Source organism: Choloepus didactylus, chromosome 3 (genome assembly GCF_015220235.1).
Source record: "Choloepus didactylus isolate mChoDid1 chromosome 3, mChoDid1.pri, whole genome shotgun sequence".
Taxonomy (NCBI): domain Eukaryota; kingdom Metazoa; phylum Chordata; class Mammalia; order Pilosa; family Megalonychidae; genus Choloepus; species Choloepus didactylus.
Genome location: NC_051309.1, coordinates 43,620,066 through 43,643,252, shown reverse-complemented (window position 1 = coordinate 43,643,252; position 23,187 = coordinate 43,620,066). Strand labels below are relative to the sequence as shown.

The 23,187-nt window shown below is 39.8% G+C and overlaps 1 protein-coding gene across 11 annotated transcripts in view; it reads left to right on the top strand.

Moving 5' to 3' along the window:
• The window catches only part of RBM47 (RNA binding motif protein 47), a 175,872-nt gene that overhangs the window by 81,146 nt on the left and 71,539 nt on the right, over window positions 1-23,187 (top strand). For 6 of the 11 annotated variants that reach the window (XM_037829644.1, XM_037829647.1, XM_037829646.1 and 3 more), the window contains one exon: window positions 2,613-2,693. The exons of 4 other annotated variants lie outside the window; for them this stretch is intronic. The gene's annotated coding sequence lies outside the window, so the exon portion shown is untranslated. Of the gene's footprint in view, window positions 1-2,612; window positions 2,694-18,493; window positions 18,570-23,187 lie in introns of those variants that run through there. One more of the 11 variants, XM_037829648.1, reaches the window with a different exon arrangement.

The window sequence follows — 23,187 nt, the reverse complement described above, 5'->3', positions numbered from 1 at the left end:
GCCACTGGTGTTCCAGCTGCTTTCTCACCTACATTCCAGCCATCAGGAAGGAGAAAGGGACAAGCAGGAGGATGCTTTCTCCGTTTAAGACTAGTTCCCCCAAATTGAAGACAACTTTCACATACATCTCATTGGCCAGAAGTTAAGGGCGAAGGAGGCTAGTAAAAACTGGGCATTCTGTTATCACTAAGGAAGAAATGGAGACCATATATTGGGGAATAACAGCAGTCTCTAATCTGTGTCATGTAATAAAATGATCCCTTAGTTATTTTGGCTATGGATCCTCCCTAGCCTCTCTGTTCTATAGGGTTCATTTACAGCCAAAATGCTATCAAGTCAATCTCATTATTACCAACAACATAAAAACAAAAACCCTTATTAGAGAATACCTCCAATAAGGGTTTTGATATTTGATATTGATTAGTATTTATAAAAAATGTAAAAGATTGCTTAAATCCTTGAAGGAAGCTGAACATCCCTCACCACGTTCAGTTGCCTTTGTTATATATCTTAGGACTATGTAAAGAACCACTCTTTTCTGTGTTTTTCACACAAATACACATGGTTACCAACACTTCTGGCTTAGAAGGACTGACATGGTTTGAACACAATTTTCACTTTTACAAGTGAGTGCTTTGTTTTAAACGTTATTAAAATGCTTTATTAAAATGAATCTACATATAGATTACTAATCATAAAAAAAGAATGTAAAACCCACAGATAAATTGAAAAACTTGTTTTAGTCACTAGTTTCCACCTCCTGCCATCCAAAGCTGCAAATTAACAATCAACATTGGCTAGTTGCAATTTTACTACATGGCAGATTTCTGTTTCACCTTGATGATAGGTAATAACTGCTGAAGGGACAGAAACTTATAAGAAAAAGAATATGTGTGGATTTGGGAAAACTGAACTGTGAAATAATTTTGGACACTTCTTGGTAAATACAAAGTACTGTCTAAACAGGAGCCAGATATTAATAAAAGTAGCCTTTACAAGGACTTTGAAAATAGAAGACTGAGGAAGAAGGTGGGACTTAAAGTTGGGAGGTGCAGCGTGGGGCAGGGACATGAACCCTCAAATACTGTGGTCACTTCCTTGTATCTGATGCGTGTTCTGTAACACTCCTATAAAGGGGAACCCGAAAACTATCAGAGAGAGCAGTTTCTCGCTCCCCAAAGGAGAATCTGGAAGCTAGGTACATGCACCTGCTCCAACACCTGATCTCCACCCTGGTAACTTTGTTCCTGGGGCGATATTCATGCTTCTTAAACAACTGACATCTAGTTAAAGTGCCAGGTAGAATTTAGGTGCTTTTCAGTTTGGAAATGTACACCCTTTGAGTCTATTCACTCCAAAAACTGACGTGTGGGCTGCGAGCTTTCTTTGCCAAGGGTTTGGTGGCACAACAGGTAAAGGCTATAGTGACATGCACAGCCTTCGTTTGCTGTAACCAAACAGCCAGGTCCTTTATTACCCTTGAAACCAGGACTTGTGACACAGGTTGGGCTCAGGGAAGCAAGTGAAATGCCAAGTTTCTGTGGGTCAAAGTTCCTTCAAGCACTGTATGTTAATCAAAAGCTCAACCTGAGTAATTAGGCCAGTGAGCTGGGATGAACTTTGGAATAAGTGATTACTGAGTTGGACTGCAGGAGTTCGCAGAACTGTCAGCACCTGTTCCTGTTTAAAATCAGTACTTTCTTACTGCAAACTTGCAGTCTTTCTTGGAGGGGGTGGGAGCAAAGCTCTTCTCACCACTCGTTGCCTTTTCCTGTCACAGTTTTATTCATTCTTGGTGGAGAAGTAGTATAAAGTCTGCTAAACTCAACCTAGCTAATCAAATGTATTTATGTAAAGGTGTAGCTGAATAGTTATGGAATATTATTTATGTATGAGAAGTAAAGTCAGTTGTAAAGGACTTCAAAAGGTGAAGAAACATTCAAAACATTAACAGCTCATAATGCTTTAAATAAATTTTGAGTGTTGGAGATTTACCCTAAAAGACCACAATTCTGCAGAAAGAATTTTAAATGAACATAATAATCAAGCTCACAAAATACTTTATTGAATATTTCATCTGTAGCAGGCCCCAAGGGCTTCACATCTGTTGTCTTATTTCTTATCACAGTGTCCCTAACAAGTCGATAATATAAAGCCTATAGCAGATGAAGAAAGCAAGGCTCTGAGAGGTTGAATAAAATGCCCGGGATCACCCAGCTAGCAAGCAGCAGAGCTGGGCTTCACGCACACTGTAAAACCCATGCTCTTTCCTTCTTGTTACACTGCCTCTTTATACATTGCCTCATCTCTCCTCTCGTCAGAGTGAGATTGTTTCCTCTGAATGTCCTCTAGCTAATATGGACCTGAATAGCCTGGCAGAGTTGGCAAAAGGAAGTGACCTTTTTTTCTCCACGTATATGTGGGCTAGTGGAAATTTCCTATTCTTTCCGGTATGTAGCTTTCCTTGTAACTGCACACACATAAACCAAAAGACATAAATGCTGTCTTTCTCCTTCTTACCCCTCCCCATCCATTCCACTGAGTGGTCATAAATTGTGTCCTCCTCATTACCCCATCTCTGGGTCAGTAGTGTTATCTTTTCCATTTCACAGTTCAAGTAGCTGAGGCATTAGAAGGACACCTGGCACCAAGTCGCCCGGCAGACCAGCGATTCCTTGGCACACTGAGATTTGGTAAGTTGAGTCTGCTTCTTCCTCATCATGGCTCAAATGAACACAATCCAGGGGCAGAGAGGAGTAGGTGAACATTACATAGTGACGTCCAAATGTTAATCCCTTCCTTTTTTTTTTTTTAACCAACATATATTGTTTTTGTTTGTGAGTGTTTGCTTAATTTGCTAGGTCAGAATGCCCTCTGCACCTGGAAGCTCCAATGTCCCCAGCAGGGTCCTGCAGACACAAAGAATTATGAAAGCTACATTTGGAAAATTTTGCTTAAATTCTTTTAATACTCATTATCATGGAAGTAGCTGGTGGTGAATTTTTTACATTTACTGTGTTTACTGCATTTCATCCACTCTAGAATGTATACCCCCCCCCACACACAATGTAGCATCTCTAAAATTGAGATGTATCTTACAATAGAGTCTTAGAGTCAGGAAAATATAGAATTTCTCTGATAATTCCAAAATGACCAGCATTAAATGGTCCCCCCTCCTGTCTTCATGGAGTACATGGGCATTTTTTTTTTTTTTTTTAGAATTTTTGAGTCTTTTTAGGATAGGGAAATAATAGTCTCCTGATAAAGAACCATTCTCTGAATCAATATCAAAGAAAGAATTTAGGTTTTAATCCTGAAAGACAACCTCATTTTGGGGGAGACATCATATGGTGGTTTTGAGATTAGTTCCCCTGGTGTGGGTGCTGGCACTTCAAATAGCCCACAGGAGATAAAGGAGGAGCTTCCATACAGGACTTCCCAGACACTCTTACCCAACGCCATGTTCTCCTTCAGCTTTGGTTGGGAAGCACTTTGGAACAAATGATTACTGATTTGGACTGCAGGACTTAGCAGAACTCTGAGCACCTGTCCATGTATAAAATCAGTATTTTCTTACCCATAGGTAGGTTGCAAACTTGCATTCTTTCTTGGAGAGAGCAGGAGTGAGGTTTTTGTGACCACAGGGCGCTGTTGATATCACATATCCATTCATTCTTAGTGGAGTAGTAGTATAAATCAATTGTACTCCTGATAGGAGTTTGTGACTAAAAAAAAATCCAAGCTGTGCCCCAAGAATGACTTGCCGGTAACTGTCTGTGAGTGAGTCCAAATCCACATTCCTATCAAATGCGTGGAAAATAGCATCATGAGGAGTTAATGCCACAGAATGGGCATGATCCCCAGGCCACATGGGCCTGATTTTATGATTTGTAGACCCTCCATGCCATGGGGCCCCATCAGTGATATAGTGCACTAATCCTGAATCAGTAAAGTTACAGGGCAAATAGGTTAACCAACATTTTCTGAGCACCTACTATGTGCCAGGCTCTGTGCTAAGTGCTGGGAAATTAATTAAGAGGTAATTAAGACAGGAAAGGTTTCTGCCCCCACAATCTGGTCTAGTAGTCAAGGCAGATATTAAGTAAGAAATTGAAAGACTGACAAGTGGGTTGAAGAAGAATTATAAGGAGTTGAGGGAGTTTAAAACGGGACCTAATTTAATCTAGGTTGGGGGGATAACCATCAGGGAAGGTTTCTTGGAATTTAAGTGATATTGTAACTGAGCCCGGAAGGAAAGATGGTTTACAAGGCCGAGGGGGTTTAGGAGCAGGTGGGTAGTGACTGTTTCAAATGAGGAGCAGCCTGTGTGCGAATCCCAAGGTGAAGCACGTGTGTCTGGTCCCAGGAGTAAGCGTGAACCTAATGGGGAGAGTTAGAGGCCAAGTTGCTTCACATAAAAAGTCATCTCCTGCGAAATAAAGACAAAGCCAAAGTTCTGGAAGATCCTTAAAAACCCCTTAAAGAGACTGATTTCAAACTGCTTAGATTTTTAATTTTTGTTGTTCAGATATAAGTTCTTCCTTCTCTATCAGCATCATTTCCTAGGAACTGAAAAATACCATTTTCCTGCCCATCCTTTGATTTCTTCCCAAATCTATGTTCTTAATTTCAGTCACCCACATTCCACAAGAAGAGCTGGCAATACCCATTGTGCACATAAAAACCAGTCTAGATCAGTTTCTAATGAGTAGTTGTTTTCACCAACAAATGTGTCCAGTTTTCTTTTTGTCTCTACTTCTTATATTTGATTGGATCAGGAAAGGGTGATCTCGTCATAGTAGCATATGATTCTCTCACCAAGCAACCAGATTGGGAAGAATAGATAATTTAAAGAGAGCAGACAGAGCCAGCTTCTTGAACTGGCTACTTGACCCTGCTTTAGACCTACTTAAGAATCTCAGGTTTCAAACCTTAGTGCTCCATCTTGACATTTTCTATCAAGAGTCCTGCTGAGCTGAGGCACTTTGACCAGTAACTAAATTGACAGATTCAGAAATTCTCACACACACACACACACACGGGAAACCCAGTTTACTGAATTGGCTTGCTGGTTTCTTAGTAAATTCAATGTGGTTATTTTTATGAAAGGTCTGTTGAGTGTAGGGGCTGTCCAGAGCTAGAAAGATCTTTTTTAAGAGGTCTAGAATGTTCTTTTTGGAAATTTTACCACCGTCTGAGCTAGGACTTGTTAGTTTTCTCCATTTTTTTTTTTTTTTTTTTAAATCATACAGAAGGAAGGAGTATCACTGGCTGTAATTGATATAAAGAAACTTGGAATTTTTTGAATGACTTTTATCTATCACAATGTTTTTGGGTAATCTCTTTGCTATTCTTCTTAAAAAGTTGACATCCAGGTCATTATTTGATTTTTCTTAAGCCATAGGAATTCTGTGCTCTTTCATCAATATATGGACATCGGAAGTCAGAAGGTGAAGATCCCTGGGAAAGGGAAGGGGGAAAAATTACAGAAGTCTTAATGGGAATTTTAAATAAAATAAAATGTATTGAGTGCTGACCCTTTTCTACTAATTACAGCCTAGATTTCCATTCCGAGTAAGTTAACGAATTAAGAAGTAGATATTGTTTAACCTACAAGTTGAAAATGCAAGTTGCATTTGAAAAGAAAGAAGATTGGCTGCTTCAGATGTTGTTTCCTGTGCTAAAATGACTTTTCATGTTTCTAAATTGTAGCTTTTGTTTAGTGAAATCACAAATCTCTTAGAAAGAAATTTTCCCAAGGTCCCTAAAATTATCAAAAGATACACCTTTTAGAAAATGCTCGTCCCCATCATTTTGTTTTGGGAAGACTAGACTGAAACCCAAATAGCCCTGGAAGAAAGCCCTTTCAAGTTGTACGACTTATTGGCCCATAAGGAGGAAACTTGCTGAAGAACAAGCACAAGAGTCAAACAACTGAGCTGAAACAGATTCCCTTTTGTTGAGACAACTACTACTAGTGACTTATCACAAAATGACCCCAGGCTTCTCAAGGCAATCCCCAAAGGCTAAAGCCTGTTCCTAAAAGGGACTTTTCTCCTTCTTCACTTGAAAATGGAAGAAATGCTTTGTCATCACACATTACTCTTTGCTATTTACTTTGTACAATAATGCTTATTACTACACAGAGGAAGTAATGCCCAAAAGTCAGTTTGATTCAAATGGACAAACTTACAAGATAAATACTGGGCCAGGGGCATGAGGGGTGCAATAATGATGAACATGTAAGCATTTAATAAGAAATATTAACACCCAAACAGGAGTGGATTAGAACAAGCAACTGTATAACTCAAATATTCGATATTTTTAAAAATGAAGTTAAAGTTAGTGGATCCCTTTTCTCATATATTTCCAAATTACAGAGAGTAACTTCATCATCCTCTTGATTAGACATCTCCCTCTTTTCTTCTTCTTCTTTTTTTTTTCTTATCTTTGATCCAATTTAATAGAAGTGCTAATGCAGGTATTAGGCCCACTAGTATTAATAACTTTTGCAAAAGTGTCCCCAAGTCCTTTGCAGTTTAATTGTAAATACCATTGTGTAATTACCGTGATGATGTAAGCTGAAGAACTGTCCAGGACTTGGCATCAGGGTAATTGAGCCCAACTCACTCTTAGTCCATTGTAGATGCAGTTGGCCATTAACTTCACAACAAGGCATTCCTCTGACTGAGATTATGCTGAGGTCTGTTTTCTGGACCCAAATGAACAGATATTTGGAAAAACTGGTTTTCAAAGGGAATAAAAGCAGGGAGTTTGAAGCCATTCCAAAACTACATTCGATTTCCCCTCTTAAAATCATTTCATTCACCTGGCCAAAAGTTTCATAGAGCCAACGGTTCCTCTGACAGCCTGCTCTTTGATGACCTGCTGTTTGGCAAATAAGGTAACTCGCTTTCAAAACTGAAAAAGTAGAAGCGGGGACATGGGCCATGAATCAAATAATAACATAATGGCGGACAGGAGGATGTTTTGTCTACAAAGAAGGACTGGACTGTCTTCCTAAAAGGAAGAGGTTTGTTCTCAACATGGACAAGGAAAAGAAAGCTGTGGGCATCAACAAAATGTGTGTCTTTTGGCAGGATAACAGACCAAGGATGGCATTATGCTTTGTGGGAGAGTATTTAGTGCCCTGGAAAGCAAAGAGGACTCGCTACAGTTATGAGACTGAAATCTGTAGCTTACGTCAGCGGCGAAACTTCAGGCAAATTTCATGGGTGACACTCAAATGTCAGCCCTGAAGTTTCCACAAACAGTTATTAGACATGCATTGAAGATAGGCTCTGTTGGGGCCTCCTCTGAGGCTGCTCATTGGTTGAGAATGGGTTGCCCCCAGGTGTGCCGGCAGTTGCTACACCGGGGCCGATGGAAATAGATTGTGTGCCTTTCACTTCAGACCTTCCTCACTGGCCTCTGTGCTGGCATTGCCTGCCAAGAAAAGAAATAACAATAACAGAACAACCATGTTGCTTTAATATAAACTGACAATGATTCTGTGTTGGCAAATAAACAGTATGAGTTCCTTTTGAAACCAAGGTTGCCAAAATGCGAGGCATACTTTACACAGAGAAGGACGTGTGCGAAAGGGTGCTGAACAGAAACTGGGTCTTTAAATCTAGGCAGGTGATGACTTACTGATTTTTGGTCCCTGTCTATGCAGTCAGTCGCCAAGTTGATTCTTAGAATCATAAAATATTACAGTTAGAAGGAATCCTAATTGAGTAACTGCTATGTCCCAGGTTTAAGAGAAGCCTTTTACTTGCAGTTTCTCTTTCACTTGCACAATCTCATTTAATTTCAATAATACTCCTGTGAAGAAGGTGTTAGGATTCCCATTTTGCAAATAAGGAAACTGAGGTTTAAGAGAACGTGTAGCTTGTGCAGGGCCACAGAGTTAGTGCACAGCACAGCTGGAACACAGGGTCTGCACTTTTTAATGACTGGCTCCTTGCAGGGCCGAGGGATCTTTAGAAAAGCATGTTCATTGACATTTGGGCCAGAGTCCACAAGAGTTCAGTGAGAATGACAAAAGGATGTGTTGAAATGACAGAACCCACCCTCGGAAATAGAAGCTGTGTATAGTTTAATACATAAGCGATAAAGCGAATTAGCGGGATCCGCATCAGCCCCCCGGTTCCCTTTGCTAAGAAACTGGCCACAACCCTTCACCAGGGTGTCCAAGGACACTGCCAGGTCAGATCTGGATCCTGCACTCCCCTGGGCTCCTTAGACTGTTCTGCTCCAGGGCGCTGGCTTGTGCTTCAAGTTTCAATCATTTTGAGAGCATTAAAAAAACAAACAAAACAAACAAACAAACAAACAAAAACAATGCACAGGCCTCACTCATGGAGAATCTGATTTACTTGGTCTGAGGATGAGCCTTAGTTATTTAATTGCACAGTTTGGTCTGATGTCCATTCCGTGTGGATGACCACTGGTTTTGACTTTTGCTTATTAACCTGGTGAGTAGTTCTTTCCAACATGAGAGCCTAATTTGTGTTCTCCGGCATCCGTTTTTGTTTTTCTTGTGGTTTGTGAAGGTGGACTGGGTTTTGAAAACCTTTGGGCAGGGAGAAGCTGTTACTGCCGGGAGTCCTCTCAGAAAAGGGGTCCTCTGTTTACACCGCACCGTGATGTGTCTTGTGAACCATACATCCTCCCTACAACACTGGTCAGAAAACAAGGTTAAATTACTTCCACTTAAAACCTTACAGACTGCAATGGGCTATATGCTTTTGGGACAGCCTAAAGAGCAAGGACACGTGTTCTTATTGTTGTTTTAAGTATTCCTTTTATTTTTTTTAAAGAGTGGTTGTAGGTTTACAGAAAAATCACTCAGAAAGTAGTATTCTAGTTTCTCACTTTATGAGTTTGCATGTTCTGCTTATTTTATATACGTGAGATCATACAGTATTTGTCCTTTTGTATCTGACTTATTTCACTCAACTGATGTCCTCAGGATTCATCCACATTGTTGCATGCATGAGGGCTTCATTCCTTTTTATAGCTGAACAATATTCCATTGCATGCATATACCACATTTTGTTTATTGGAGTGAATATTTTTTGCTGTATGTGATATTTACTTATCACACACACATGTACATGCAAAATCTCATTTGACCCTCAATTAGCCCCCAGTTAGAAGAGGCTAAGGGGCTGATCTAGAAGGTACCTTGATTCTAAGACGAAGACGCCAAGGCTGGGATTTCGAGAGGAGGCCCAGTGGAACAGCCAGACCTAGAACTCAGGTCTCTAGATACCAATGGTCTTTCCTCTGCCCACTGCCTCATTTTAGACATTTCTTTTATAACCTTTCCTCTCCATTCATGCTACAACTTCTGAGTTCAAGTGATAACTTTTTTCTGAAATATTAAAAAACCATGGAAGAGAAGGGAAGAAAAAGCAACTGGAAAGAACCACATGAAAATATTAACAGTGGTTGGGTCTGAATGGTAGACTGCTGATTTTAAATTTTCTTGGTATCTGCTTTTCTGTGATTTATGCATTCTCTTTATTAAGCAGGTATTACCTTCTAAAGGAAAAACAAAAGCCATGACTGGTCTCTGAATATGTGTGTCCATTATGCAACCTATTCCCTGGCTCCTTATCAGATTTGCCTTCCAAAAACATTCTTTATCCTGCTCCTATTAAGGGAATCCTATTGCTCATAAGAAAAGTCTAAATTCCTGGAATTCAAAGGTCGCCTCAATCTAGCCCCACCCTTCTGCCTGTCCCCTTACCTCCAGCCACACCCAACACAAACGTCCCTTCCTGCCAGGCCAACCGTCCTCCCTGCCCCAGGGCCAGGAGAGCTCTACCCAGTTCCTTGGCTCCTGCTGTTCAGTACTTGGAGAACACCATACTCCTCCTCCGTTCCTCTTTACCTGTCCTAAATACTATCTTTTTTAGACTCAGCCCAGTACTTCCTCCTCCAGCTCACCTTTGTCACCTTTTCTCTGCAGCAGGGATGGCCAAGAGGCTTCATTATATATGCCACGTCCAAGCAATTGAAAATGGTTCTGTAGAGAATCCTAAGAGCCTGTCCATGCTCAGAGGGAGAGTTCTGGAGAAGCAACATCTTGTGTATCACATATTTTCCCTCCTGATTTCTAACCATTTTTTTAGACCTGTGATGGCCAATATAGTAGCCACCAGCCATATATGGCTATTTATAAATATGGATGAATTAAAATTGAATGCAATTAAAAATTCAGTTCCTTAGTCACTCTGGGCACATTTCAAGTACTCAAGAGCCACATGTGGCTGGTGGCTGCCATACGGACAGCACACATATAGTACATTTGCATAACTGCCGAAAATTATAGTAGACGGCCCTATTTCAGACACATAACAATGCAAGAAAGGATATATTTTTTCATGTGTGTGCGTCTTGTTTTCTTAGTGAGACCAAAAGCTTTTTATGGGCAAGAATCGTCTCTTATACTTCTTTGGTGTCCCTAGAGCACATAGCTAATGCCAGGCATGTAAGAAATTCTTCATAAGTATTTGTTGAGCTGAATTTTTATACTAAATCGGTAATGCGCTGTACAGTAGAGTTGTACAAAGAGAACTAACTTAAAAATCAGGAAACCAAGTTTCTGGCCTCGGTTCTTCTGCCAATTAGTGAGCAATGTGGAATATCTCTTTTAACTGAAGTAAGACATTGCTTCCTGAGATATAAACATTTAGAAACTAGGCTAGTTAGAGGATTTTTCCAGGTTTAGAATTTTGCAATATGTATGGAGGATACACTTTCAAAGGAAAATGCAAATACACAGACACACAGAATGAAAGCTAGCAGGTTAAAAAATATTGTAGCTATTTTGAAGTCTTTATTTATCTAATACATAAAATATATATTTTAAGGTTTAATTCCTTAATATGTATGGTTAAATTCTTTGAAGAGGATCATAGCTAAACTTGCATGACTCCACAGGTGGAGAATGTCAGACTTGGGCAAGTCAAATGGAGAACTGGGTAGCCTTTATAAGAGAGGGACATGCAACATCTACATAACATGACACTATATTCAGCATGACACTCTATTCAATCAAGCAGAAGTCACCAATTGAACCTGCTTACCCATTGCCTTTCTCTAAGCCAGAACCCTCTGTATTTGTAAGATCTGAGAGCTGAGGGTAGTTTTTACATTTTTTTAAGGTTGCTCCCCCCACCAAAAAAAATACATATATAAAATATATAAAAATAAATATAAATATATATATATGGCAGAGGCTGTATAGCCTGCAAAGCTTAAAATATATACTCTCTGGCCCTTGATAAAAAACTTTGCTTACCCGTGCACTATGTGACCTTTGTGTATAAACCCAGCCACTTTTCAAGGTGAATAGCTTTCTGAAATGTCATAAGGGCCCATGGTTTAAACACAATAGGACAAAACCCCATGTCCTTTATGCTTTAGAGAACCCCAAAAGGAGAGAAGAGACACTGCTTCCATCACCTTTTTCTGAAGACTCAGCTGAAGAGGGCAAAAAGCAAGTCCTTGGACCCAGGTTCTGTCTGTTCTAGTGCTGGCTTTGGGGATTTGATGAGTCACAGTTTCTCTTGTCTCCTCAACATTCAACATTCACAAGAGTAAGTTGCTAAAGGCCCCATGAAGGAGAAAGCTGGGAGAATCCTTGGTCTTCTGAGGTTATCTGAGGGAACTCATGCTTCCAACTCAGTCTGTCCTTCTTTTACTTTTTCTTCTTGCTGCCACTCCTTTCAGCATTTGAGGGAATCTAGATAGAGTGGGCAGATAAAGGGGCTGTACTGGAGAGGCGAGACCACATCATCAGGGCCTGGGGCAGGGCTGGGCCAGTGTCTGAATTCAGATATCAGCACTGCCAGGTGGGCCCGAGGCAAACTACAGGGTTGCCAGTTTCTTTTAGTGACTCTTCTCCTTTTTCTTCCAATTCCCCATCCCCAGGTGTTCAGGGTTCTTGGCTTCACCAAACCCTCATTTTATGTCCCTAGACTTCTTATCTCGGTGTTCAGCAAGTCTTGGATTCTGAAATGCACCCTTTCGTAATTGTCTAATACTCCTTCAGTTGGCATCTTTGCTTTTGTGATCTGGCCTCTTTTCTCCTCTGCTCATCCCTTCCTCTCCTCTAGGGTAATCTTCAAAGCTCCATCTCCCTTGGATTCTGTATGCACAACTGCCTGAGTAGAATGCAGTATGCCTGGCATCTAATAAATCCAAATTTACAAAACAAAAAAGATTTGAAAGGTAAATCTTCTTTTGTTAAAGAAATCTTTTCCGTATGAAGGACTAACATCTCTCTCTCTTTTATTGTGTTTATCACTTTCTACACTACATTATAGCAAATTGGGTAACTGGGGGAATAGTTAGATGTAAGCAAATTCATTTTTGTATCTGCAGATCATATAGCAGAGTGGAATGCATATTCTTCCTTCCATCCTCCAACCATGCACTGGAACATTAAAGAAAAAAAACAAAAAACAAAACTACTTTCCCTTGTGTGTTTACTGTCGAGCCTGAGCTCATTAAATATATCCAGAGGCCTGGGTAGTGATCATCCAAAAAACAGGACTTTGGCTTACTCACAACGGTGGTTGCATTTGCTTCAGTTGGTACAGATTCATTTGGAGAGATTTCCAAATTATTCTCAGGGATGATTCTAGCTCAGCATCAGTTTCCCTAAGGCTTCCAATTAATGGTAATGAGAAGTGCCTTTCCATCACTGCTCCATTCTAGAATTCCCAGCCCAGAACAATGCTGTTGTCATGCTCAGGGAAGGGTCCATTAGGAAAGTCTGTTCCAAGTCAAAATGCTGATGGATGGATCTGGGTAGAGTTCCCACCCCTACACACACAGTACTTTACTTGTTTTTCACCATCTCTCTGATAGTAGAGAAGAGAGAGAGACAATAAGCAAAAGAGTAGAGAGAGACAATAAGCAACAGAAGTTGATTTACTAAAAATTTTTATACAAACATCACAAAAACCAACCGTCCTTAGGAATTTGCCATTATTCAGCGTTCAGTGTAGTCTAATGTTACAAGCTGGGATTTTGGTGGTGCGTTCCTGACTTGCCTTCCACCATTAATTAGCTTCACTTAACTCCTTTCAGTTTCTTTTTTCGTAAAATAGGGAAAATAATTTTACTTGCCATATAATATTTTTGGTGGGATTGAAGAGGTAATGTAGGTCGAGAACTTAGCACTGTGTCTTGTACATAGTGGGTGCTTAATAAATTTTGGTGCTAGTGTTTCAGCACATATAAGGGGCTTGGTTTAATATAGTATTCTAAAAGCTTTTTGGACTCAGGACATCTTAACAGGCTGACAGATAAAATACAGGGCACCTAGTTAAATAGGAATTTCAGATAATCTTCAAATGTATTTTAGGATAATAAATGTTCCCCAAATATTGCATGGAACATACTTACATTCTCAAAAATTATTGAGGAACCAAAAGAGCTTGTTTTTGTGGGCTTACATCTACTGATATTTATTGCATTAGACATTCAAACTAAGAAATTTAACATATTTATGAATTCACTAAAAAGAAACTCATTTTCATAAAAATATTGTTAATAACTATATTTCCCAAAACTAAAGATATACAGTGAGAAGAGTGCCTTGTTTACATCGTTTCAAATCTCTTTAAGGCTGGCTTGATGGAAGTTAGCTGGGTTCTCGTAGCTGCTTCCGCCTTCAAGCTTTTCAGATATGTTGTTTTGGTTGAAGTATGTAAAAAAAAAAAAAAAATCAGCCTTTTAAAGGTATGTAGTTGGAAATAAGAAGAATATATTTTAGTATCTTTTTTCAGATAATTATGAACTCTGATACTAAACTCAAACTCTGCATGTATTAGTCTCTTAAAGGTTAGTTGCATGGTAGAATCTGAAATTACATTAATGAACTTTTCATATTCTCTTACATTAAAATCTTAGTTTACATGTGTGTGATTCTATAACTATTCACTGTTCATCTGAAAAATATTACTTCACTGAGTTATGTGGATCTTCAAAGTGCTGACATTTCACTTCACTATGCAATATTTTAGAAAATCACATTTGTTAATATCACAATATCAGAAAAGCCTTTGATTATTGGCAAACTAAACTGTCAAGCCCATGGTGGTAGATGCAGGTTTTCCAAAATTTTAACTTTTGCTTGAAAGCACAAATTTTATCATTTGAAACAAATTCTGTCAGTTGTTCTGTTTGAAGTGACGGGCTCACGTCATTCATTTTTGAAAAATGTCTGCCAAATTCCCAGGTTTGAATAACCATCATCAGTTCACCAGACATTCTTTTTGGTAAAAATAGTGTTCTATGACAAAATTGGCTAATTCAGCTTGTAACTCAATCATACTAGTGATTTTCCTTAAGAAAACCAATGTAATTTGATATGTACTATAAGTGCTTTATGCACACTTTTCATTTCATCACTCAGAATATTAAAAAGATATGTAGTCAGGAGTTGAGATTTAATGAAATTAGCTTTTACTGCTTCATCAAGTTTATTCTTAAAAGAAACTGGCTTTTTCCCCTTAACCATAAGTGCCTTGGTGGTAAAAACAACAAAACAAAACAAAAACCACAATCATTAGTTCAATTTGATTCCACTGCCTTAATTTGTGCTAAGGTGCCAATAATTTTACCCACCCTTGCCTTTTCATCACTAGTGCAAATGTCAATACAATGAAAAAGGCAAACAAGATGTTAACATTATTATGAAAGTCATTTTGACCTTGCAGTCTTCTGAAAGGGGACCCAAGGTACTTTACTTTGAGAACCACTGACCTACTGGGTAATGTCCTAGTCAAAGACAGTGCTGGGGAGTTTAAAGATTCACCACGTGTCCCCCTCAGCTTGGGTAGTTTGGGAAAATACCAAGGGCGGCTGGGGACCCTCCTTAGGGTCTGGGTTTAGGCTGAACTTGATGAGCAGTTTCTGGGCCACACTCACGGTGCTCTCAGAAGCCCAGAGAACTGAGGGGGCTTGAGTGGTTCATGCGAGTTCCAAAGCCTTTGGGAGATCCTGGGAGGCTTGGAAGCTCTAAATCAAATCTCTTCCCCCTCTCCTATCCCCACGTATCCCTGGGGGTGCTGTCAACCCCTTCAGACACCGGAGCCATCCTGCAGGCCAAATATATGCTGGCCTCAAACAAGTGGCCGCTCAGCAGCTGGTGCAGTCTCTGGAACAGGGCCAGTGGTACAGCCACGCTTGCCAGAGATTAATTATGCTGCCCTGTCAGAACTCTGCAGCTGGCTGTTCAAGGGTTAAACCTGCATTCCGGCACACCAAAGACAATAGAGCAAAACCTTGGTTTAGAACTATGTGGCTGGAGGTGCAGAAATGCTGTAATAAAACATTCAGAGAGTACAGAAGGCACAGACCTTTCTCCAGGGGTACAGAATTTAGCCTCTGAGCTGCCTGAGAAATGATATTTGAATACAGTAGCACTGCCTTCCATGTTTAAAGTCAAATATCAAATTTGTGACCACAGAGAACGTGACGTAGAAGGCTTACCTGAAATGGGGGGATCCATACTGTGTATTTGGTTGGCTTTTGTGGTCAAATGGGGGCCTTGATAATAAATAAGAGTTTGTCAATAGATTTCAAAGCATACAGGACAGATTGTCTTAGGGATAAGAGACAACGGGGGAGGGAGAAGGTTGAGGAGGAGGAGGGGTAGATTAGAAGAACAGGGCTGGACTATTTCTGAGCACTGAGGCAGAAAATACAGGCACGTGGACATGTGTACCTTTGTTTTAAGCAGTAGACATCTTCCTGACAAAGTCGATGAGATGTACATAATGGGTAGGTCCCTGTAAGTGTGGTAGGAGACTGAGCTGCAGGGAAAGAGAGAGGACTCCAGGGTGGGGACCTGCTTTGAATGTCAGTCCAGCCTTTATCTGCTGGGTGCCCTTGGGCAGCCTCTCTGAACCTATCTCACCCATCTGATGGAATTAAATGAGATATCGTGTATCACCTGTCTGGGAACTGTAGACACTTAAATGATGCCTGTTTGACAGTGTGATTGGCTGATTAGTTAATTTGCTTTCTTGTCTTTATATCCTGCTTTTCTCTTCCTTATTCGAATCCAAAATATACAAAGCGACTTCAACAAAATCCCAAACTTTCTGGCCTCCCCTTATACCTGGAACTTACTCTATTGAGGCACTACTTGGGATTCACATTTTGTGTCTTCAAAATTTTTCATCAGAATTCAAGTATGTTCCTTGACAGGCAGGCACTGGGCTCCATGCTGAGAGGCACAGAGGTGAAAGTTCTGGTGGTCTTAGAGAGGCAGGTCAAGTACCCAGGTACCCCAGCGGAGGGTGGAGAGTGATGCGTGACCCAGGAGAGGTACTAACGAATAAGGACAGATGCCTGTAAAGTGAGGAATTGTCTGCAGTCTGAGTTTTGTCAATTTTTTTTCTATTTCTTCCTACTGGGTTTGCCTAAAGAATGCTACACCCAGGACAGGGGCAGCCAGGATGGGGCTCACTGGAGTCAAGCGAGGGGGACCCTTAAAAATTAGTATTGGGTTGATCAGCACAGAGATTAAGAGCGCTCGTCTGGAGGGAGGACGGTGATGGTAAGAGTGATCCAAGGGGAAAACATGCTGCAGTTGGCAGGGAGAGCAGATGAGACCAGATGGGCACTTCTGGGCATTGAAAAGAGCATTGAAGGAGTGAGGAGTGGCTCAAAGCCTTGAGAGTTCCGGGGGTGGGGGGAGAGCCAAGCTTCAGTTCCAGCCCCACAGGGAATGTGACTGTGACCTTGGTGAGTGGTTTAAATCCATCTGTAGAATCTGGATCATAATAAACCTGTTCCCTCACTGGGTTGTTTGAAATGTCACGTAAAATAGTAGCAAAAAATAGAATGTTGAGAATAAAAAATAAAAAAGCAAAGAGTAAACGAGAAGTAAATAAAAAAAGAATGAGAGAAAGAAAGGAAAAGGGAGGTGAGGATGAGATGGCATCTGGCAGGTGCCTAGTTGTGCTGGAGGGAAAGATGAATTCAAAAGTGGTGAAATGTGAAAGCAAAAGCACAGGGTGGCTGGGGAGGTCCTTCCCACCACACCTCTTGGGCAGGTAGATAAGCGGTCATTTACAGTACCCACCCAAAACAGATTAGCCAATCCGATCACAGAGAAGCAAAGTCAATCGCCCTCAGTAACAAACCTGACCTGAGTCCTCTGTAACCTGAGGAAATTGAAAATGAAGGGACCGGTAGAAAGGTAGGGGGGAAAATTTGAAAAAACTCTTAAAGATTCAAAGAACTGCTCTATGCCATTTTCTAGGTTCTCAGACTTGGAGAACTGGAAGGAACGTTAGAGGTATCTTCTGTGGTTCTCAAGATTTTTATTTTATACTTGAAGAAAAAGAGAGGTTAAGTGACTTGCTCAAGGTCACACAGTTGCTGTGTTAAAAAAAGCCATGATCCCAATTGTAAGCTCAGTATTCTTTTCACCTCACTAGACATTAAATCTTAAAGGTATGAAATACAGAATTCTGAGTACTCTTGGGGATTGAGGTGGCGGCAAGAGAATAGTTTTGTTTTGTTTTGTTTTTGTTTTTGTTTTCTTATTTGCCTAACCTGCACGTGTGTGTGATTCTGGAAGCCAAAGTTGGAATGAGAGGTGAATGGGATGAGGGAGCTTTAACTTGCAGGCTTGATGGTGGCTAAAAAATTCTACTTTCTTGTTTCTCAAACTATCCCACTCAGAAGTCCAAGAGCAGGTAAGTACATGTTGCCCATTTTGGGAATCTCTACGTGGGGTTCAGGCAGATGATCCCTGATCCCCAGGAACCTTGTCTACCTTGTTAACACTGGCGGTACCAAGAGGCACCTCATATTCTGGGTATGCTAATAGTTCAGTGCCAGCAAGTTTCTGTTATTCTCTAGTTGTAATCGTTAACTTGAATGGAATGCAAAACTTCTGGTTTGGAGCAGAGTTGGGTTTAACTGTGATATTGAAAATGGGGAGTACATTTTGTTATTATGAAAGATGGCTTGTAGAAAGGTTTTTCTATGTTTCGTTTTCTCACATAAATAGAAATATAAATGTGTGGTTGCTCTCGTGTGTACAGATTCACTGGTGAACTCTACCCTTTATTAACTATTGCCTTTGACACTTTTTTTTCAATTTAGCAAGCCAAGACTTGCTCCGGGATTGGAAAATTGAGCTTATCATAATGCCGCTTTAAAAAAACAAACAGACAAACAAAAATCTCTAATGCTCAGGTGTCAGGGTTTATTTTTGAGAGCCCCTCCTGCTAGCCCACCCCCATGTGCTCCGAAAGTTTGGATTTTTTTCTCCCTTAGAGAGAAGTGTGGAAACAGAGTCTTCTTGTTCATTTGCATTATTGGACATCACACGATAACTTTGCAACCATTATATTGTGTTCTCTCAATGGTGTTTGCTCTGAGGGTGGGACACAAGGCTGTTTAGGTCTCGTAAAACATTTACCAAAAGCACTGAGCCATGGATTTGAAGGGCATTCCGTTGCCAGTGTGTGGGAGGAGAGAAGGAGCAGGGGAAAGAGAGCGCCAGGTGGTTTTGGCAGGTACTTGTTTCATACTTCAGTATTTATAAAATTTCGGATTACAAAAGAATCGGGTTCCTTTCTGCCGAAGGGACGGGCGGGGATGGGAGTGGGGGCATGGAGCAGGGTGGAGGAAGGGGGAGAAAGTAATTTCTGCATGAACTCTATTTTTTGGTGGCTTGGAATCCCCGGATAATTGTAATCTTCAGTTTCCATCAGACGTTTTCGGTTTTACTAGAGGGACTTGAGTGTCATGGAGAGTGAGGTAAAATTTACCTGCGCTTGAGGTTTTAGAGGGGATGGAATCAGATGTTAGTGCTTCCTTTAGCAAAGAGTTCAGAACCAGGAGCCGTTTTTCTAGGAGGTGACCTGTAACCTTTTGATTTGCTATATCCATGACTCATTCCATTAACTGGTTTAGCAAAATGGTGGCTCTGGTTTCATGAAAATACTTTTAAAACTTTCTTCTTTCTTTCCGTCAAATTCTGTCAAATTTAAACAAGATACCCACCAAAGGTCAGCTTGAAAGACTGCTTAAACTCAGAGAACTCTTCTTAAACTTAGAACGCAGCAGCTCAGAATGACTTTTTATATACCGATCACATACAGTTTTGGAGAAATTAATGAATAAATACTTCTTGGGAATACTAAGTCTTTATATTCTAGTTTGTTGTTTGATTGGTTTTTTTTTGTTTGTTTGTTTTTTATTTGCTTGTTTGATTGGTTTTTGTAGAAAATATAAGTATCCGATAAAGCTATTGCCTTAATCAGATGTTTACATTTGATCAGTTGTACTAATTATATGCCGGACACAGAAGCATGTAAGTGTGTTGTTAGTAGGTAAAATCCAAATAGTTAACAGGAAAATCTAGGGAAAAAACGAGCTTCAAAAGCTTTCTGTAATGGCCAGTATTTGGCAAAAGGAGTTGCAGTATAAAATATGTAATATAATAAGCATATGGAATATTGGACCTGTTTACCGTGTATTAAGGTGACATAGTATGAACACAGTATTAAAGTTTAAGAGTCCATCAGTTATGGAACAATGTGATTTGGGCCCATTTTTGTCTAGCAACCCTGGTAGTAAGACAGTAAGGATTTTTCTTATGACAAGTTTCTAGACCTTGCAAAATGGCTGGAAGAAATGATTATTTCAAAATTAGAGGTAACTTCCGCCATAGGAGAAACTTCCCTGTGGCTTTGTGTACTTAGGCAAATAGTACTGAATCTAACAGCTGTGGAGGGCAAATGACATTGATTTCACGGTTGCAGTGACAGGTTTGATTATTTTTACGCACATATTAGAAAATTCGGTTTAGCAGCAAGTCATTTCACCTGACCACGGAGACATTATGTAACTTCCACAAGTGGATTAACCTTTCCTACTTCTCTTAAGATTTCAAAACAGGGATAAGAAAACAGGCTGTGGACTTGCCTATCACATAGATGTACTTAGATTGCTTAAGAGTCTGTTAAGCTTTTGACTTTCTGTGATACAACATGAATCCAATATGGAGTCTCTGAACAATAAAGGAGATTGTGCATAAATACTACCATCTGTAAAGTAGACTGATGCAGCTTTAGTGTGCAAATTTATCAGAGAAACAAGAAACATTCTGGAAAAGTTTAAAACCAAACCATTTCCAGATTCATGTCATTCCTTTTATCTCTTCATTTCATTGGGAAAGTCCTAATTTGGTGCAATCTCCTTTTTTAGCTTTTTCAAATTTCAAGTCCCAATGATCTATAAAGAATTGCAAGAAACTAAGATTACCAAAGACTGCATTTACACCCTTTTTTAAGGTGTTCCTATGGTTACATGATGGTCTGTTGATGGATCAAGTCACACACCAAATCCAGCCCTGAATAACTTAGCCCACATATCTCGCATTTTAAACTTTGCTGCTATTAAACAAATGAATATAATATTTCTATGCCAGGTTGACTTTGTCAGGCATAGTGTTGAGTCAGTTATTGCTACAAAGGTGGTTGTTATCTGTTCCTTCTGTCCTTTAGACTGAGAGTTTTGATTTGTAAAATGTCATGAAGGTGAAATCTCTGGAGCAATAATGGGCCCCAGTTAAATGGGGTTTGTGACATGTGATCATGTCAGGGCTGTTTGGTGTGCTTGGACAGAGCTGTCACACATGGCATGGGTGGGTGACAACTTTCAAGGTGATTCTGATGACTGTGCCAGAAAAGTCACATTCACAGGAGCTTGGATCTGAACTATGAAGGCCATTTGGAGGAATTATCAAAGATGTGGGTCATCTGTGGCCAGTTTTGTTTTCGTAGAATGAAATAAAATGTGAATATAGCCTATGACGAAAGAGCCTTCACTTATCCAGCAAATCTTCCAGATGTAGCCAAGGACAAAATTAATGCCATAAAATCCATCAGGTACTCACTCAATGCCTATTGACTCTTACTTTAGCCATCTTTCAATAAAATTCCTCATTTCTCAGTGTACAATAAGTCAGAACGCTTTCTCCTTACTCTGAGCATGGTTCTCATCTCTCAGCTCTTAAAGGTCATTTCTTCAAGGAGACTTTCCTAGACCCCCTAAATTAGGTTCTGTACTTCCCTTTTCATGATAATTACTACACTGATTTTATACTTGCTTCCTCTGCTAAATGTAAGTTCCCTTAGGTCCTTGATATCTTATTTACCACAATATCCCCAGTGCTTAGCATATACTACACATTCAAGACATATGTGCCAAATATATGAATGAATGAATGAACGAATGGAATAAAATTAGAAGGACAGGGGTAGTAAGAAGCAGGTATGCAACAGTGAAAAATATCAGGAGATAACAGGGAATGAGCAGAAACTACCAACATCCAGTTAGAAGCCATTTCCCCTGAAGCCATCACTCCATATCAGCCCAGAACAACCATGTAAGTTTATAAGGATAATTTCAGTTCAATAAGAAGAATGTGTTCCATAGCCTCTGTTTAAAATGATAGTGAGGAGTATAAATCATTTTAGAAAGATTTTTATCCAAGAAAGTTAAAATCGTTTTCTTGCTTAATTGGGTAAATTCAATTATCTGTAAAGTTTCATATTCAAGTAATTCTTTATTCTTGCAAGTATGGGGCACCATTGAATACATCTGTCAGTCATGTAAATGTTAAAGAGACTGTAAGAAAGCTTGAGAGGCGAACTTCTGTGTAATAAGATTAAGTAAGTGCTTTGAAATAATTTGTTTTTAAACATTATTTATTGAAATATAATATAAAGGCAGTTAAATGCCCAACTCTTGACTGTATCCCGATTAATTTTTACATATATATGCACTTGTGTAACCACTACCCAGATCAAGATACAGAACATTTTCAGAGCCCCAGAAGGCTCCCTTTGGCCTCTCCTCCTTGTCAACCCACCCCAACCCCTCCCAGAGGTAAGCAAGCATTATTCTGACATCTATCACCATAGATTAGTCTTGGCCGTTCTTGAATGCCATGAGGATGGAATCACTATACAGTATATGCTCATTTATATCTGGCTTGTTTCACTCGACATTTTGTCTGTGATATTCATCCATGTTGTTACATATAGATCTTCCATTGCTGCATAGAATTTCTTTGTATGGATAGATTACTATTTAAGAAATTTGGGGGGATTCAAAAAATGACTATATGAGCTGAGTGTCATTCCCTGCATCTACCCGGTCTTTAAAGTTAAGTGATCTCCTGAAGGGCAGGATGAATGTGATCACCTGAAGAGGTGGAGAGAACTCCTTTTGCGGGGATGTGTATATGCTAAGTGCTCTCTCTACATGGCTGTTTATTTAACCAAAATCAATCACCCTATGAGGCGATCGCCATGTTTTGCTGAAGAAGAAACTGAGACAGAGAAAAGTTTCATGACTTGACAATTGGGCAGAATTAAACATGCAAGTTATTGGTCACATCAGAGAGCAGTGCCATCCTGGCAAAGAGGACGGACTGCAGGTGACTATTGAGGCTCCCGTGCAGGTGCAGAAAGCTGGCTGTCGACCTGACTTCTCCTAGGTCATTTCCTCTTCTTTCCCTTCAGAGTTTGTTTTGTTTTGAAAATAAGGCTCTCTGTGTAGTTTTCATACTCATCTTTGATTATGAATAATTTTTCAGATGCACATTATGTTCTAAAATCTGTATGTCTGGTTTATTCATATTTAGTTTTGTTTTGCTGGTGGCTTGGTTGATTGGTTTAAGATCAGACTTTAGTATCCATGTATAAAGAAATATTGAATCACCATGTAAGAAAGTTGGGTGAATTTCAAGTCATAACTGCTTAGGAATTTTCCTGAGAGTCAAAGGTCAAGGATATTAAAGTAGTTGAAGAAAGTATTTAAAAATATAACTCACAGAGGGCCCTGCATGCTGCTCCAGTGGGTGGCAAAGTCTCTGACTCAAGTGAACATCTTTTGGAGATGAGCCCATTTGGGGGGTGGTGGGCAGACAAGGAAAGGGGGCTAAAAATTCTACATTTCCTTTTCGTTACTACTCTCAATTTTCCATCCTACAAAGATAATGCATTCATAAATATTCTGTGCTACTGCAAAAAGTTACCAGAGGTTTGCTCAGAATGTCCTTCACTTAGACTAACAAAAGATTATTTTTATACATATATATGTATACATACCCTTTAGATT